Raw genomic sequence first — 17,608 nt, forward strand, 5'->3', positions numbered from 1 at the left:
ATTTTATTGGAAACAAGAAACCATAAAAGTAATTAAGAAAATCATATAATATTTACATGAAAGTGCAATCAAACATGCTAAATGAGTAACTACTAGTAAGTAAAACTGTAAATAAAATAGAATCTCAACAGGTCACCTGTAGGGGCTGAGAAGGTGGCTCAGTGGTAGAGCACTTGCCTTGCATGCATGAGGCACTGGGTTTGATTCCTCAGCACCACAGAAGTGGGGGAAAAAAAGCCGGAAGTGGTGCTATGGCTCAAGTGGTAGAGTGCTAGCCTTGAGCTGAAGAGCTGAGGGACAGTGCCCAGGCCCAGAGTTCAGGCCCCATGACCGGAACCCCCCTCCCCAACAGGTCACCTGTAGTTATACCTATAGTCCTAGTTATTCAGCTACTCAGAAGTTTGAGACGTGCAGATATGATGATCAAAGTCAAATGAGCTCAAGATCATACAGAATCCTGAGCCCAGGAAGATCACAGTTTGAAAGATAGTTAAGGAAGAAAAGTCCGTGAGATATTATCTCCAAAATAACCAGCAAAACACCAGGCTGTAGATATGTATCAAGTTGTAGCAGGCTAAAGTTGAGCATGAAAGTCAAACAATAGCAAGGCCATGAGTTCAAGCCCCAGTACTAAGAAAAAAAAAAAGCCAGAGCTTCACAATATGATGTTTTCACTCAAAAATAACTTCAAGTTTTGTCAATTTATTCACTAAGATTACTCTCTGAATACAATTTGAATCTTCCTTTGAAATACTTGGCAATATTTGGGAAAGTAATATTGAAAATACAAAATGTATTGAGGAAAAGGTAGGGATAGGAGAATAATGGGGAAAATGCAGGAAGGGGTCACATTGACAAAGAAGTAATGTACTCACAATCTGGTTTATAACCTTTGGACAATTAATTAATAATAAATCAACATAATAAATTAAATAATAATAAATATTAAATAATAATAATTCAATAATAATAATAAATTATTGTTAAGAAATTATAGTAATAAATAATAATAAATAAAATAATAATAAACTAAAAGGTCAGATTTTCTCCAAACAGATAAAAAGAAAATATAGAATTAAGGAAAGTTCTTCTGACTGAAAAAAAAGTTCTATGTTTTTGTCTGAATTCACTTAGTTTCACAATTTAAAAACCCTCCCTACAAAATAAACAAACAAAAAATGCTGACATTAAAGAAAGCTCACTCATGTACGTATGGCTAGAATAAAGTAGAATAAAAGTTCTTAAAAATCTGAGGATCTTGTGTTCGACTTTTGAAATTACATAAATAGCTGTCAAAATTCTATCCAAAATAACTAATCTTCTTCGATCAATAGTCTATGAATCCAGATACCCTGCATATATTGTCTATGTATATATTTTTTCATTGTTCTTTTCTGCTTTGGCTAACTTCTATTACATTTTCATGAGAACAGAATGGAGTGGGACAATTTCCATAGCAACTGTCTCAATCGTCAGGCAAATCCCTGGTGACTGCGTAGCACTGTAGTCATAAATTGTTTTAAAGGCCAGTTGTGGCCCAACAGGGATATCATTTTGATGAAACCCAGATGAGCTGCAACTGTATTTTAGCCTGTACTCCCACTCAAACTCTTGTCAATTACCTACAGTAATAGTAGAACATGAGTATAAAATCAGCAGATAATCCCAAAGCATCATTTTAGCCAACAACTTCCTATTCCTCCTCCAACAAGCTTCTTGCTAGACCATCTTAAAATGTATTAAAATAGACAGATGTAGGTTTTTTATTTTCTCTTACTGTGTTGTAGGTGCCAACAGATTATAAATTCGTACTCAAAGTATGGTCACACACAAAATGTATCTGCTTATTGGTTAAAATGTCAATTCCTATGAAATCAGGTCATCTTCCCTTCCTTTAACCCCAAATAAAAATATAACAGAGAATTAACACAAAGAGAAATCTATATATCAGCTAAAGCCAATAGAATGATTTAAGGGATGACTTCATACAGTTTTCAAGGAATTTGGGGGTCTACAAATTACTATAAAACTCTTTAACTATGAAAAGTTGTCTCAGAGTCCTTCAGTAGCATTCAAAACATCATCCTAACAACACTGAGAGAAGATTAGCACTAGTTGGCAAATATTATTAGTGGAGATGGATAGGACAACATTTCCTGTACTTAGTTTTCAAGATACCAGAAATCAACATAGTCTCCCTCTCCCAATTACTGCAGAAACTTAAAAGCACTAACATACTCTACATATACCAAGATAGGGACACAAGTGGCTTTTTCTTTCTTACTATTGTTTCTAATGTGTTTATAAGGTACCATGTGATTTTTTTTTTGTTGCTTTGTATGTTCCTCCCCCACGGTATAACCCCTGTTTTCACTCTATTTGATGTGGGTCTAATTTTGGGAGGTGAAGGGAAAAAACAAAATATTTAAATAGGGATACAGGTGGACCCATTGTAACAATGAGATGTACAAGACACTAAGCCGAAAAACAAACTTTACAATTTAGGTGGGGGGGGGGGGATGGGGAGGACTGTTGTGGAGCTGAGAAGGAAGGGGTGGTAGGGGAAATCAAAGGAGGAGGCAACAATGTTTGGTAGGAAATGTACTCATTACCTTGCTTATGTAACTCTAACCCCTCTGTACAGTATTTTTACAATAAAAACTTATTAAAAGATTTACTTATTAATCAATAATAATGTACAAAATACTATAAAGCCTTTTCTACCCTTACTCCAATCATTACTTAATAATAATACTTTCAAACGTGGCTGGATACCTCATTGTTAAAAATAAATGGCCAATCTAGAGTTACTGAGATTATGGAAAAGAGGACAACAAAAATAATAAACATAACCAAATTAAAATCAAATTACCAACTTAATCAATTAGAAGGAAATTATAATCATTATATACATTATTATATATACACATTTATAATATACATATATATAATATATACATTAAGGAAATTATAAACTATGTCAAAATTATAACTGATTTTCTCCAGAAATAAGAAAATACATAGTTTATATTTAAACATAGAAGACTGTGAGAAAAAGAAACAGAGGATCAGATAGACCTTCAAAAATATTTTTTCATTAATTATTTTAAAAATCTTCAAGTAAACATTGAAAGACAGTAACGTTATCAATATTATTTGAAATTACACCTAGATATGTCCTTCATAAATTCAGAACAGATTTTAGTTAGGACCCAGGACACACACCTTATAATTGGAAAGTTAGAAGTTAATGATTTTCTTAAAAAGTATGTATCATTTGTGGAAATGATGCACTAAGAGAAATTATCATGTAGTAGATAAGTTTAGTGAAAGGCTGGAAATTAATCTAATCAAATAATAATTTTATATATAAGTATGTGCTAGAAAACTCATATTATTGCCATTGTTTTTACTACCCTGCCATTCTAATAGTAAATATATAAGGTAAATTCTCAGAAAAAAATCAAATCCATATTGTCTTAGCATTGTTAACAATTTCAAGATATTTCTTAAATCTGTGATTTTTCACATTTGTGATAAATGTTTTCATATGCAAATTATTCTTTCATGTAGCAATTTTGATATATGATAGTTATGTTTCTTGACAGTAATATGAAATATCCAATGCTGTCAGCCTTCACTCACATAAAATAGAAAAATATCCAATTAAATTCAAAGAAATCCAATAAATTTAGAAACACTGTATAATAAAAATCAAAATATAACTGATCAATACATATCATTCTACTTAATTTTTTATAAGGTATAATGAAACATTAAAGATTAGGTTTATACTTTTATTGCTTGTCAGTTCCATATACTATATATAGCTATCTCCAAATAGGTGTTTAGTTCCATCCATTCCATACACAAATGTGTGTAACACATCAGAATAGAAGCCCTACTGGTGCTGAACTGTCTTTCTAGTTCATATAATAGCCTAAATTTTGAGAAATATTTTTAAATGGTATAAATAAGTAGTACACAAATTTTTAGACTTTTTCACTATGTTTTAGGTCATAGTTCATTCTCACAAATTTGGTTAAAATTATGATAGCATAGCACAATAAAAATTATTTTCTGTCCTGAGCTTGATACTAGAAACTTTGTGTGGATGCAGGTTGAGAGCAACCATATATAGTCCACAAAGTGTAGAAAAGGCCAGTTAGCCAGTCTTCCTAGACAGCAGTCCACCCACCTATCAGCTACTTCTACTCTATGACTCCTAAGAAACATGCCCAACACAGAAACATCCAAAGTATAGAGATTTAAACAAATGCCAAATAGCAGCACTCAACTTCTTGCTTGACACTCTGAAGTAGCAATGTGGCTTCTGACAAAATGTTTTCTTAAATACCGGATCCCTGTCAAATGTCCAGAACATTCCACAAAACAGAAGACTGAGTGAAAATCCAAAGTGCTCTTACTCTTAAAATTATCTCTAAATTATGCCAAGGAAAAATAGTAGTATATCTAAATTTGCATCCAAGTGAACTAGCACTCCAAAGCACATATTTTAAAAAATATCTTACCTCCTTTTGGAAAACTTCTTATTTCTTGAAACACATTCATTCAGTTCAACTGGATATTTTTAAGGACTTGCTCATTTTAATTACCCTATAAAAGCAAGCAAGTTTATGTTTAGAATTCAATGCTCACCAAACATTTATTCATGTATTACTTGTGCTTCACAATATTAGAGATCCACACAAAAATCTTAAAAACCAGTTCAATATTTTTAGTAAAAAATTAAAATGTTGGAAAGAAATGGTATTACAGGGGACAGGCATCAAATTCAATAATTATAATTAGATCTGAGGTATTTCAAATAATTCATTGTTTGGGCTCTTGCTCTTCTAAAGAAATAATTTTCTGAGAAATAAAAGAAACACTAGCATGCTCTTTTGATTTAGCTTTAATGCTATGATATCATTGATATTTCTTACTACTGTTGATTGCCAGCTAAGAAGTGATGTCATGGCACTTTTAACAAGTAATTGAATTTCACTTCAACAAAAGCTTTTCTTAAAATAAGAAGTTTCAAACAGCTGTACTATTCAAATATACATTTTTTTCAAATATACATTTTAAAACATGATTCAAACTATCTCATTTTACTAAAGAACATAGATAATAAAATTATTTTGAAAAATATTATATACTACTATGTATCTAGTAATTTGACTGACAGTTAGTGACCCCCTTATAATAAGATATGTTAGAGACATATTAAAAGGATTGAACTGAACTCTGATCTATGACCATAACATATACACAAATATTGAAAACTCAACTATCAATCTAAAAGGGCAAATGACAAAGGTTGGTAGCAGCTTTAGCCTAACAAAAAAGCTCTGTGTTGGAATGCTTGCCTAGCATGTGCCTGTGCAGGGCCCTAGGTTTAATCCCCAGCCTGAAAAAGGCAAAACCAAAAAGCAAATGAGAAAGGTCAAGTTTCAGGAACTACCTGCAAATGCCATAAGAGCACAGCTTTGGGATTGACAGAGGAGGCAAGTGACACTGTAGAGCTAGAGAACACATCACCTCCAATCACAGTGATTTGAGTAGAAGGAAAATAGTCACTTTCTGAAACATGGTGAAAGAAATGGAGTCATAAGGATTCAACTGGAGAAAAGATAAGAAAAAAAATACACAGAGTACTTGAAGATAAGGAAGCATTGTTGGGGAACTCTGGAGAACAGAGTAAAAGGGTATCAGGCAATAGACATTTGGAGGGAAAAGATGCTGAGTCTTGGGGGCCAAGGATAGTTTTTTAGTTCTGAATTGTTGGTAGTGACAAAGAGGAGAAAGTAGACATGACCAATTAAATCCTGATTTCCTCAAGACAGACAATAGCAACAAGGCTCTGAGTGTCAGCAGAAGCAAACGGAGGACAGTGAGGGCTTGCCAAGAGCCTTCAGGGATTTATGGCACACCCTTGACCAGGGAAAGGTGATCGATGACTGAGCAAAGAGGGGCAAGTTCCTCTATACTTTTGTTTTTTTTTAAATAAGGTTTTTATTGTGAATACTGTACAGAGGGGTTACAGTTACATGAGCAAGGTAATGAGTACATTTCTTATCAAGCATTGTTGCCTCCTGCTTTGTTTTTCCCCTATCATCCCTTCCCTCCCATCTCCCCAACTACACTGCTCCCTCCCCTCCCCTCCCCGCCTAAATTGTAAAGTTCCTTTTTGACATAGCGTCTTGTACATCTCATTGTTGCAATGGATCCACCTGTATCCCTGTTTAAGCAATTTGTTTTTACTCCTCCCATACCCAAATTATACCAACATCAAATACGTGAAAACAGGGGTTATACAGTGGGAGAGGGACATACAAAGCAACCAATCACCTTATAAATACATTAGAAACAATAGCAAGAAAAAAAAATCATTTGTGTCCTTACCTTGAGGTTCATTTCACCTAACATTATCTTATCTGAATTTTTCTGCTTGTCTCAGACATATACTAATTATTGCAAATAAGGGAAACCATGGAACCTATGTTTCTTTGGGCCTGGCTTATTTTACTTAATATAATTTTTTCCAAGCCTTTCCATTTCCTAACAAATGGGGCAATGTCATTCTTTCTGATGGAAGCATAGAATTTCATTGTGCACATATACCACATTTTCTTGATCCATTCATCTACTGAGGGGCCTCTATACTTCTAACATGGATCTTTCTGTGGAAGCAGAAAGGCACTACTGCTCTTTCCAATATTATCATTGCTGACCCATAAAAGCATGTATAATCCCTTTTAACTAAGAAATGGCATGGAATAAAAAGATAACAGGGGGTGTATTCGTTTATTTGAAATGGTCAAGGAAGTCTTTTTTTTTTTAAAAAATTGGTAACATTCTGAGGGCTATACAAGAAACTATTTGGATACCTTGAAAAAGTGTTTTCTAAATTAAAGGAGCAAGAGAGAAATGTTCTAAAGCAAAGTCTCCCAGAAGAGTCTAGAAAACATCAATTAGTTTACTAAGTAGTAAATGAAGAAAGAGCCAGTGATGGGTGGGTGGTATCACAAAATATACTGTGGTTATAAATACAAACCAAATTTCAATCGACAAGATAATAAACTACAAGTTTATATAGGAGCTATGTCAATTTCACAACCTCCTAGTTTACAACAATTCACTGAATGGACTCTGGGGGCTCACACGTATAATGCTAACTACTCAGAGGCTGTTATCAGGACTATAGTTTGAAGCTAGCCAGAGCAGACAAAACTTCCAGACTGTTATCTCCAATTAACCAGGAAGAAACTAGAAGCAGAGGTGTGGCCCAAGTGGTTTGCCAGCCTTAAGCAAAGAAGCTAAGCAAATGCATGTGACCCTAAGTTCAAGACTCCTTATCAGCACAAATGAAAGCAATACACAGGTTAAATCAAAGTATATACATTTACGAATAATATAATTAAAACAGGAAATTCTCACAATGGATGTTTAAGTGTTTTAGCCAATTCTCTATTAAACTAAATAAAATACAACCATCATTTACTCACAAGAATATTAATCTAATACATTGAAACTTCAACAGTTGTAATTAAGTTATAATCAAAGTATATTTTTGACTGAATAAAAATATTCCCATTCTCTAAAAATATAAAGATTCCTGGAGTGGAAGACGTTTTCCATTTTTCTTTGGGAGGATTATTTGAGCCCACTAGGCACCTGCATGTACTGAATAACTGATCCAACTTGACAGTTCCTTTATTCAGTTCACACCATATAATTTTTCTATGAAAAAAAATCTGTCAAAAGGGGTTCCATTAGTGTCAGGTAAAGATTCCTAACAAGCATACTTTTAACATGTTCGAAAATGATAGTAAGAAGTAAACCTGAAATGGGAAATTCCTCTTGTAAATATATTACAATTCTTTATCTTATCTATTTCTTTTCTTTAATCCTGGTGTTCTTCTGGAGACTCTAAAGGAATTGTGACTTTGACAAATGTGATGTCAGCTAGTCCTGCAGGGAACTACTAAGAACAAATAAAACGTTCTACTTTGTGCTGTACCTGTTTTCATTAAGCAGTGATTTACTAGGAGTCAGCAGAATCAAAAGTGACATTGGCCATTTTTTAAAAAAATTACAGTGAATTTATTGGAAAGACTTAAAGCTGTCATTAATATTTCTAGAAAAATTTTTCCACCTTTTAAATATCTCCCTCTCTCTTTTTCAGTACCTTATTCCTCCCTTCCAACACTTCTGTCACTTATGAGAGAATGAGATGATGAGTAATTTCAGAAATATATATAAATAGGCTAAAAATAATCAATGGTGTAAGCTTCAAAATTTTGACTTATTTTGATTAGACTTAATAGATGTGTTATATCTGTAATAATTTGAATCTGTGTGTTGTCCTGAATACTTAATCTATATTAAAAGTGCATGGATTTTAGTAATTTCAAACATTTTATCTTTAAACATACAATTTACATAACGAATACAATTAATACAGTTCAAATCCTTAATAAACATATTAGGAAATGTCTTCAGTGAAACATTTAATCACACATACAACCAATACATAACCTATTCATGTGACTGGGACTCTCTTGCTATTATATCCTCTGTAATTAAAAAATGCCTGTTGTGGATTAGAACTCAATCCTACACAAGGAGTATATATTTCAAGGTAGTGCCTATGGAGTATAATGTATGTTGGAGTAAGCAAAGAAATGAGTTACCCTAACCTTTATTTTACAGGGGAGGTCACACAAGTGATTAATGGTTGTGGTATAATGTGAAGAGTATGCAGATGGTTAGGTATATTCAATGCTTAGGACACACAGGCAAGAATCCAAGACAGATGCCAAGTGTTCATGTTCCCAAGTCTATGAAAAGATTAAAGATGCCTGTAAAGATTTGGAGTGCACATAAGAAGCTAACTTAGGCATCATGGTACATTACTCAGCAAATTCAAATATACTTTTCCAAGCTGAAGAGACAGTATTTATACTTTGGAAAGATTAATGACTTATAGTGTAGAAGAAGAAAGAATATGCAAATAAAAATTAATCAATTGTTATCTGAATGCATATTTTGTTCATTAATTTTTATTAATTGCCAGAAGGATGTTTTTCTTTAAGATATTTTTCTTTAGAAATTTCCCCAAAATGCATGATCATTACCAAGAAAAAAATCACAGGAAACATAATAAAACAAAAGGACAAATTAGTAAGTCTTTTCTAATTAAGAAAAGCTACTATGGCAGATAGTATTTATTTTAAGGATTACTGGCACATGTTATATTGTACAAATTGGTGAAACACTAGGATATTTTTAAATCAAAAGTAGATAAAACATGTAAAAGCTATAATGTGAGGTCTCCAAATTACAGAAATTATACCTACAACTTCAAAACATCTAAACAAGGACTCTATTATGCTTTATTTATTTGTTCAAATCTAATTGAAAATAAATATAATGTGGTAAAAATACGTTAGCAACTATTTTCCAATATATTTGTCATTTCTTTGAAATTTTTTAAAATTTATTTTTATTGTGAAAATACCATACAGAAGGGTTACAATTACATGAGTAAGGTAATGAGTACCTTTCTTATCAACCTTTGTTGCCTACTCCTTTATTTCCCCTTCCCATCTCCTTCCCGCCCCGCCCCTGTTACCCCCACCCCTCCACCTTGCCAAAGTTGTAAAGTTCGTTTTTCAAATAACGTCTTGTACATCTCATTGCTGCAATGGTTCCACCTGCATCCCAATTTAAGCAATTTGTTTTTTCCTTCCCCTTCACAAATTATACCAACATCAAATACAGTGAAAACAGGTTATACCGTGGGGGAGGGACATACAAAACAACAAAGAAATCATCTTATAAATATGTTAAAAACAAGAGCAAGAAAGAAAAACAATTTCAGTCCTTATCTTGGGGTTCCTTTCTCCTAACATCAACTTATCTGACCGTTTCTGCTTGTCTCAGATATATACTAGTTATTGCAAATAAGGGAAACCATGGGATCTGTGTTTCTTTGGGCCTGGCTTAATTCACTTAATATAATTTTTTCCAAGTTTTTCCACTTCCTAACAAATGGGGCAATGTCATTCTTTCTGATGGAGGCATAGAATTCCATTGTGTATATTTACTACATTTTCTTGATCCATTCATCTACTGAGAGGCATCTGGGTTGGTTCCATATCTTAGCTATGGTAAATAATGCTGCAATAAACATAGTTGTGCAGGTTGGAGAAATGGGACTGCATGAACCTGCAGAGCTTCTGCATAGCTAGAAAGAGTAATAGAAAGTCCACGGATTGGGAGAAGATCTTCACTAGCCATACAATAGACAAGGGTCTCATATCTAAAAAATATCTGGAACTCAAAAAATTAAATCCCCCAACAACAAATCCTCAAAGAAACAACTACCCAATAAATAAGTGGGCTAAACTCTTACAGAGAAACTTCTCTGAAGAGGAAAGAAGGATGACCAATAGACACATGAAGAAATGCTCAACCTCTCTAGCCATAAAAGAAATCAAAACAACACTGAGATACCACCTCACCCCAGTTAGAATGGCTATAATCAAGAACTCTAATAACAACAGATGCTGGAGGGGATGTGGACAGAAGGGAACCCTACTGCATTGTTGATGGGAATGTAGGCTTGTTCAACCACCTTGGAAAGTAGTATGGAGATTCCTCAAAAGACTCCACATAGAGCTCCCCTATGACCCAGCAATCCCACTTTTGGGCATTTACCCAAATGATCACAAACAAGACCATACTAAAGCTATTTGATTTTCTTGAGACAAAAAACACTTTACTGATTTATTTTACACTGACATTGCAAACAACATATGAAGAGAAAATAATATATTTGTGTTAACTTTAAGATATGATAGAATACATACTGCTTTAAATGAACTTTCTTCTATCTTTCTCAGAAGTCTTCATATAAGTCTGGACAAACTTCTTAGGATAATTTGTAGTCTGTCAAAAGTCAGAAAGGAAGCCCCAGGGATAACAAAGCTTTTAAAAAATTACACTAAAATCATTTTCCCTTTAGGAGACAAACTCAACTTCTACAAATGATTACAGAGTAATCATCCACAGCTTAAATTCTTAATTTTACTCATATGATTATATTTCCTACTTTCATTTACATGTACATTATGTCAATGCATGTGAACCTTATAAAATGCATGCTATATTTCATATATTCAGCATCTATGCACAACAAATGCATGTGCACACATGTATGTTTGTATACACCCACAAGGACACATTTGTACACCCAGTTTGGAGAACATATAGCTGGATTACACATACTTCGTTTTCATTTTAATTAAACTAAATTTCAACTTAAATCACCCAAGTGTTTACTACCACCAACATCTCTAGAATTCCTGTTCTAAATAATCCAAAATCAGACTTTAGTTAATTAAATTAGTTTTCAATCATATCTATAAACCTTATATAACTAACACTTAAAAGTATCCATGCGTGAGAGTAAAATTTAAAATCATAAAAAACAGGGCTGGGCATGCAGTTTAGCTGTAGAGTGCTTGCCTAACATGCATGAAGCTCTAGGTTTGATTCTTCAGCACCACATACACAGAAAAAGCCAGAAGTGGTGCTGTGGCTTAAGTGGTAGAGTGCCAGCTTTGAGCAAAAGAAGCTCAGGGGCAGTGTCCAGGCCTTGAATTCATGTCCCAGGACTGGCAAAGAAATCATTAAAAAATGCAACACACACACACACACACACACACACACACACACATATAAACATACATACATATATATATATGCTATGTTCTCAATGTGTGCTTAGGCTGAGTGAAAGTAGGTAATATCTCTTTTTATAAATATGATATCATGATACTCAGTTTTCTAGTCTTCAAATATAGTCCCATACCTTCTCAAGCTCACTTTCAGCTTTGTCCTTGTCTTAAGTTCTACAAGATCTCACTCACATATAGAAGTTAAAAAAGTTGGTAGAGAAGTGAACAATACCAGGGTGGTACCAGAACTGGTTAAAGGAAGAGGGAAGGAAGAAATGAGTACAGTTTGGCCAATAGGTGCTGAGTTATCATTAGCAATAAGCAAGAAATTCTGGCGGGCTATATTGCCTGCACAATGAATATCAATGGTAATATATTAGGCATTTCTGAAAGCTTGAAGAAAAGACTTTTAAAACTTTCAAAAAATATAGAAAATGATAAATGTTGGAAGAGATGAATAGACTTAGCCTGATTTAACTACTATACAATGTATCAATATACCAAAACATCATACTAGTTGCTCCATTTATCTGTATAATTTTTACATGTTAAGTATCAATCAAAATATTTTTATTTTAAAGTAATATTGTGTGATATTATCATCGGTAGATCATTTACCTATGGTAATGTCCTGTGTTCTATTTCCAGTATTAAAAAGACAACAACAATATTGTTTCTGAAAAAGGACATTCTGATAGACTGATGTCTATGAAAATACCTAAGAATACACTCAGTGAGACTGTACAGTTTTACAGTTAAAGATTTAAAATTAGAGATTGTAATTGAATCGTGAAATATTAGGGATATTAGGAAATATTAGGGATGTAGAGATTGAAGATACACCTCTATTGTTGGATGCTTGTACTTCCCACAACACTGACATTAGACTTAGCATTCTGACTTGCACTAGGTAAACACATGAAAGGAAGTAACTAATGCCACATCTTTGCAGAATCATGAAGAACCAACTCATAGTTGTGCCCTAGCTTTCTTTCTTCTGCCATAGATTGTGTGTCTCAGATGGGTCTTCCCCCTTGACATTAGAACAATGGCACTAGGGAATAAGCTGGCCCATGATGAATGCCAAACATGTGCAATGAATACACACTTCATTGTTATAAGCCCACAGATGTTGAGGTCAGGTGTTACCATACTACAGCTTACTATAGCCTCCCCAGTAGAACAATACAATAGAAAGTACACAGAAACAAAAGATGTAGAGAAAACAACATGTCAGAAGTTATATTCACTTTTGCTCAGCCAAGCAAAGCCTGCTTTAGACATGACTTATTTTGTGCTTATCATCTGAAATGCAGCAGGAATTGTAGGAAACCAGCAGTTAAGACTTATCTTTCTAAGTAAAAGATATATTGAAGGTTAGGAGTGTAGGTTGGAGTGTAGGTTAGTTGTATAGTGCTTCTAGTGTGCTTGAAGCTATAAATTCAATCCCTAACAATACACATACACACAGGCACATACATACACACATACACACACACATACACATAAAATAAATAAATATCAAAAGAGATTACCAAATGAAATTGCTTTTCCCCTTAAATATTAAAGGAAAAGAGTGATACAAAAGATGTTCTTTTTTTAATTTCATAAGTCCATCATAATGGATTTATTGATTGAATGATAAAGCATAAATAACAATTTAGTCAAAGAGTTTACTATGAGTAATTTTCTACTATCAATTCTACCAGATGGAATTGGATCACCTAATCAGTCCTCTACAAACAGGTAGTTAATCTGACCAAAATCACTATCCTAGGCAAAATAAAATCATGTTGAAATTTAAAGGTACATAATTATGAGTGGTAAATTTGCCAGTTTTCTAAACAAGTAGAATAGTCAAATTTTGATGAATAGAATGGAGAGGACACAAAATGTTCTCCACTATTTATAACTGCTGAGAACTTTGGTTTTACAAATATTAGCTCCTATGTATATACAGGTCCTATGGGGAAAAAGCTCACAAGACAATAAGGCTTCTACATTTTCTACTTCCTTCTGTTGATCTGTAGATTTGTACAATAAAACTAGGAATCAGAGCTCTATTTTTAAAACAGCAGCTATGATAAATTAAATCATCAAATTATAGAATAGAAACAATGGAAAATTTAAGATTTTATGTGCTAAGCCCAGCCTTTTAGCAGCTTAACTCTTTCAATGATTTTTCAATAAATTTCAATAATTTTCACAATGATTAAACCTTTTTTACATCTTATAATAGTATAATAAATAATATAAGGTGAAAATAATGAATAGAGTAGATATTATGTTATATTATATATTCCAGCTAACTAAGTTTATTTAACATCTCAGTGAGTTTATGGTTAAGAATTCCTTCACAATTTTTTTGCGAAAAAAAATGATTCTTATTACATTCAAATAATCGACTCTGGTATGTATACCAAAGGTATACCTTACCTGTGCAATTTTAATTACAAACTGGCCCAATAATCCAATCATTTAATTTAAACCAGTGCATTGACTAAATTATAAGAATAAATCCTGTTCATAATTTATTATAGTTTTACAAATATGTCTTCATGTCATTTTTGTAGTTTTTACACTTTATCTTCTAACTTTATTTTCTTGCTCCTTTGGTCTGTACTTTTCATTACCATCTAATTGTTCCAATTAAAGCTGAGAGACATTAACTGAGACAGTTATTCTGATTAAAAATTACTTCCTTAATGTCATTTTAATTTGCAGTGGCATTGTAACTGAATTTAAACCAAATTAAAAACTGGCATAAGATTCTCTTTGGAGATAAATCATTTAACATTCTTAAATAGTCATAGTTTTAAACCCTTATAAAGAAGGCTTATTTGAAAAAGAATGAAATCACAAAGCAAAAAAAAAAATCCAGTAACTTACCCACATATAAAATACCCTTTTGTTTCTGAATTAAAGTATATCACTATCTCATCATGTCATTTGTGAGATAAAAGAGAATCTCAAAGCCTATATTTTAAAACTTTAAAACCTTAAGAAAACTTTTACAAAGAGAGAAAAAAGGGGAGGGAGACACAGTTCAGAAGAAACACACACACACATGCAAACACACACACACACACACACACACACACACACACACACACACACACACACACACACACACACACACACACACAGAGTGTCATGCTGACCGAGAAAGAGATAGACCGAGGAGAATTACCGTTTAGGAGCTCCTGGGGTCTTCTTTCGTAGTACTTAATGATGATATCTTTATAAAATGATTTTTAGTCTTTCAGAATCTCTTCCTTTTAGTTTATCCTGAAATTATAATCCAGAAGTACAAATTGCTTTCTAAACTGCTAGTGGCCCAATGAAATAAAAGACAGGACTGGTGGTAGGCTGCCCACAATTAAACTGATTAGACTGTAGGACCTGCACTGTGTCAAAAACATTTTACTGCCTCACATTTTCTAAAAATGGAAAAGGTGAAGCTTTCGCACATAGCAGGCTCCAAATACACAGTACGCTCATCGCAGAGCTCGTGATGCCAGCAAAAAATATTTTTTTTCTCACATTAGGAAATCCTACTATGAGCTGGTACTCATCATTCTTATGGAATAGTTTTCCGGATTCATGTAAGACTCAGCTTCTGGACCCTAAAATTTGTTTGCTTCCCCCAGGCTGGATTTGTCCCTAAGAAGCATTCACCACAAGTTGCTTTAAGCGACTTATCTACAAAACTTCCAGGAGTAATATATAGATTCTTTCCTTGGAAAAGAAAAAGACAAGACAAAACAAAACTGGGTCAGTGTAAGTGATGGCTAGCACAATAAATTCATGGAAGTCCTTTTACTTATTCCTCTTCCTTTAATGTTCTGTTTTTGTCTTCTGATTTACTAGATATGAGTTGAATGGGCAGAAAGTTAAATCTGGAATACATGATAGCTACCAGTGAACTTTTGTAACAAGGACAGCCTCGTCTTATAGTTCATTCATTTTGGCATCCCACTCTATCTGGGAGTCTTTTCCTTTAATCCTTTTTCTTTGTGTGGAATGCTTTGGAGTCTACATGTATCAGAGGATACTGTTATTCTTTACTTACATACCACTATGGTCTTCGATATGAAAAATATTTTAAAGTAAATATGATCTTATTATTTAATAGGAAGTATTCTTTCTTTTCCATGGCATCTACTCTTCTTATTTGAAAATTTGCAGCACATTACAAATTCACTATACTTGACTACTTCTTGTCTCAACAGATTTCATCAGTTGTTAGGGCTGCTGAGTTGCCAATAAATTATTTAACTGAAATAAATATTCTCTGGTGGACAGCATTTCTTAGCATGGGCTCCATGAAAATGCAGCTACTCCAAGAAAACCTGCACCTGTACAATTCTGCTTAAAAATGACAGGTTTCTAAATCAACAGTGAAATAAATGTGATTTAAAAAGATACATTTGTTTCTTCAAATTCAATTGATCCAGAGGTATTTGCTGCATTTTTATACCATAAAATGATGAAGCCAGTAAAACAGAGTGATAGAGAAAGAGGGGGGGAGGGAGAATGCTCTAGCAAATGCTTTACAGGTCATGTCTAAACTCCTTTTCCTCATCTATTTAAATAAATAATCAACAGCCAACTCTTGGAAATTTAGTATAAAATTTCTGCTTGTAGACATATAAAAATAATATGTAATTCAGAATAGAAATGTGTATTTTTGTACACAGACCATGATTTATTTGTCTTCTAAATAAATACCAAACAGATAAGTACCAACTAATTAATTGTGACCAATTTAAATAAGGAAATCACTAGAAATTCTATGCGCATTTATCATTATTTATACTAGATTTTTGCTTTGTTGTTTCCATGAGAAGTTTACTACAAAGTATCTTTTTTTCCATAACAAGTTATTTTGAAAATATTGTGGTAGAATGTGTTTATGAGGGTAAAAAAAGAACTAAATAAGAACCAGAAAATAAGTTAATACAAATTTTTACATTTGCTTACCATGCTTGTATACATTATACATTTTGTTTTCCCATTTTAGGTTATTACCTGCTCTGAACACATTAATGTAATTACATTATTTTCACTTTTTAAATTTTAATCTTCATATAAAATTAATAATGCTTGCCATACCAATGAGCAATATTGGAGTATTCTGAATTTGTCTGCATAGTGACTCTTAGAAATGCTCTTTGTACCTTGTGATAATTTTTCCTTTCTCAAATATTTTTCTTTCTTTCTGATCCAGTCAGTAACAAGGATTCAGGCAGTACAGTCTTTCAGCAATTGTTTAAGCTAAGCATGACTTTATTCCTACTTTGTTTCTAAAAGATTGCTTTGTTGGGTATAGTATTTTTGGTTAACAGATTTTTAATGTTAATAATGTTAAAAACTTTTCTGCTGTGTTTCCTTGGCCTTGGATAGCCCTACATGATAGTTACCTAATTATTTTTTTCTCTTGCTATCTTGAGATCTTTTCTATCCTTTTAATTTGAGAACTTAATTATAGGATTGTTAGGGTCATATATATTCTGACAGCTTATCTTTGAATTTCCTAAACTTGAATACTTGTATCCTTCTTTTTTCTATCCCCCTTGAACTCCAATAACCTGAATATTTTCCCTTTTAATGTTCTTTCAAAGTTTCCATTAGCTTTCTTTATTTCTCCGTATTCATTTCTTTCTCTTGAATCAGTATATTTTCAAACAGCCTTCTTCTAAGCTCATGGATTTACTTTTCTTTTGATCTCTTCTGCTATTGACTATTACTTATTTCTATTTTTTCCCTGAACATCAAAAGGTTGTAAAAGGGGGTTGGAATTAACCTGTCCATCTAAGTGTTCGGTATTTCTTGATCAGAGTCACTCTTTCCATCAT

General features: G+C 33.0%; 1 protein-coding gene across 2 annotated transcripts in view; it reads right to left on the reverse strand.

Annotated features, from left to right (window-relative positions):
* Positions 1-15,139, reverse strand: part of Sema3a (semaphorin 3A) — a 318,416-nt gene extending 303,277 nt beyond the window's left edge. The window contains exons 1-2 of one of the 2 annotated variants that reach the window (XM_069996371.1): positions 14,941-15,139; positions 4,533-4,617 (exon numbers count right to left, since the gene is read on the reverse strand). The gene's annotated coding sequence lies outside the window, so the exon portion shown is untranslated. Of the gene's footprint in view, positions 1-4,532; positions 4,618-10,880; positions 10,899-14,940 lie in introns of those variants that run through there. The other variant, XM_069996370.1, reaches the window with a different exon arrangement.
* Between the last annotated feature and the right edge of the window lie 2,469 nt (positions 15,140-17,608).

This window comes from Dipodomys merriami, unplaced genomic scaffold (genome assembly GCF_024711535.1).
Source record: "Dipodomys merriami isolate MVZ:Mamm:240054 unplaced genomic scaffold, mDipMer1.0.p SCAF_5, whole genome shotgun sequence".
NCBI classification, from domain to species: domain Eukaryota; kingdom Metazoa; phylum Chordata; class Mammalia; order Rodentia; family Heteromyidae; genus Dipodomys; species Dipodomys merriami.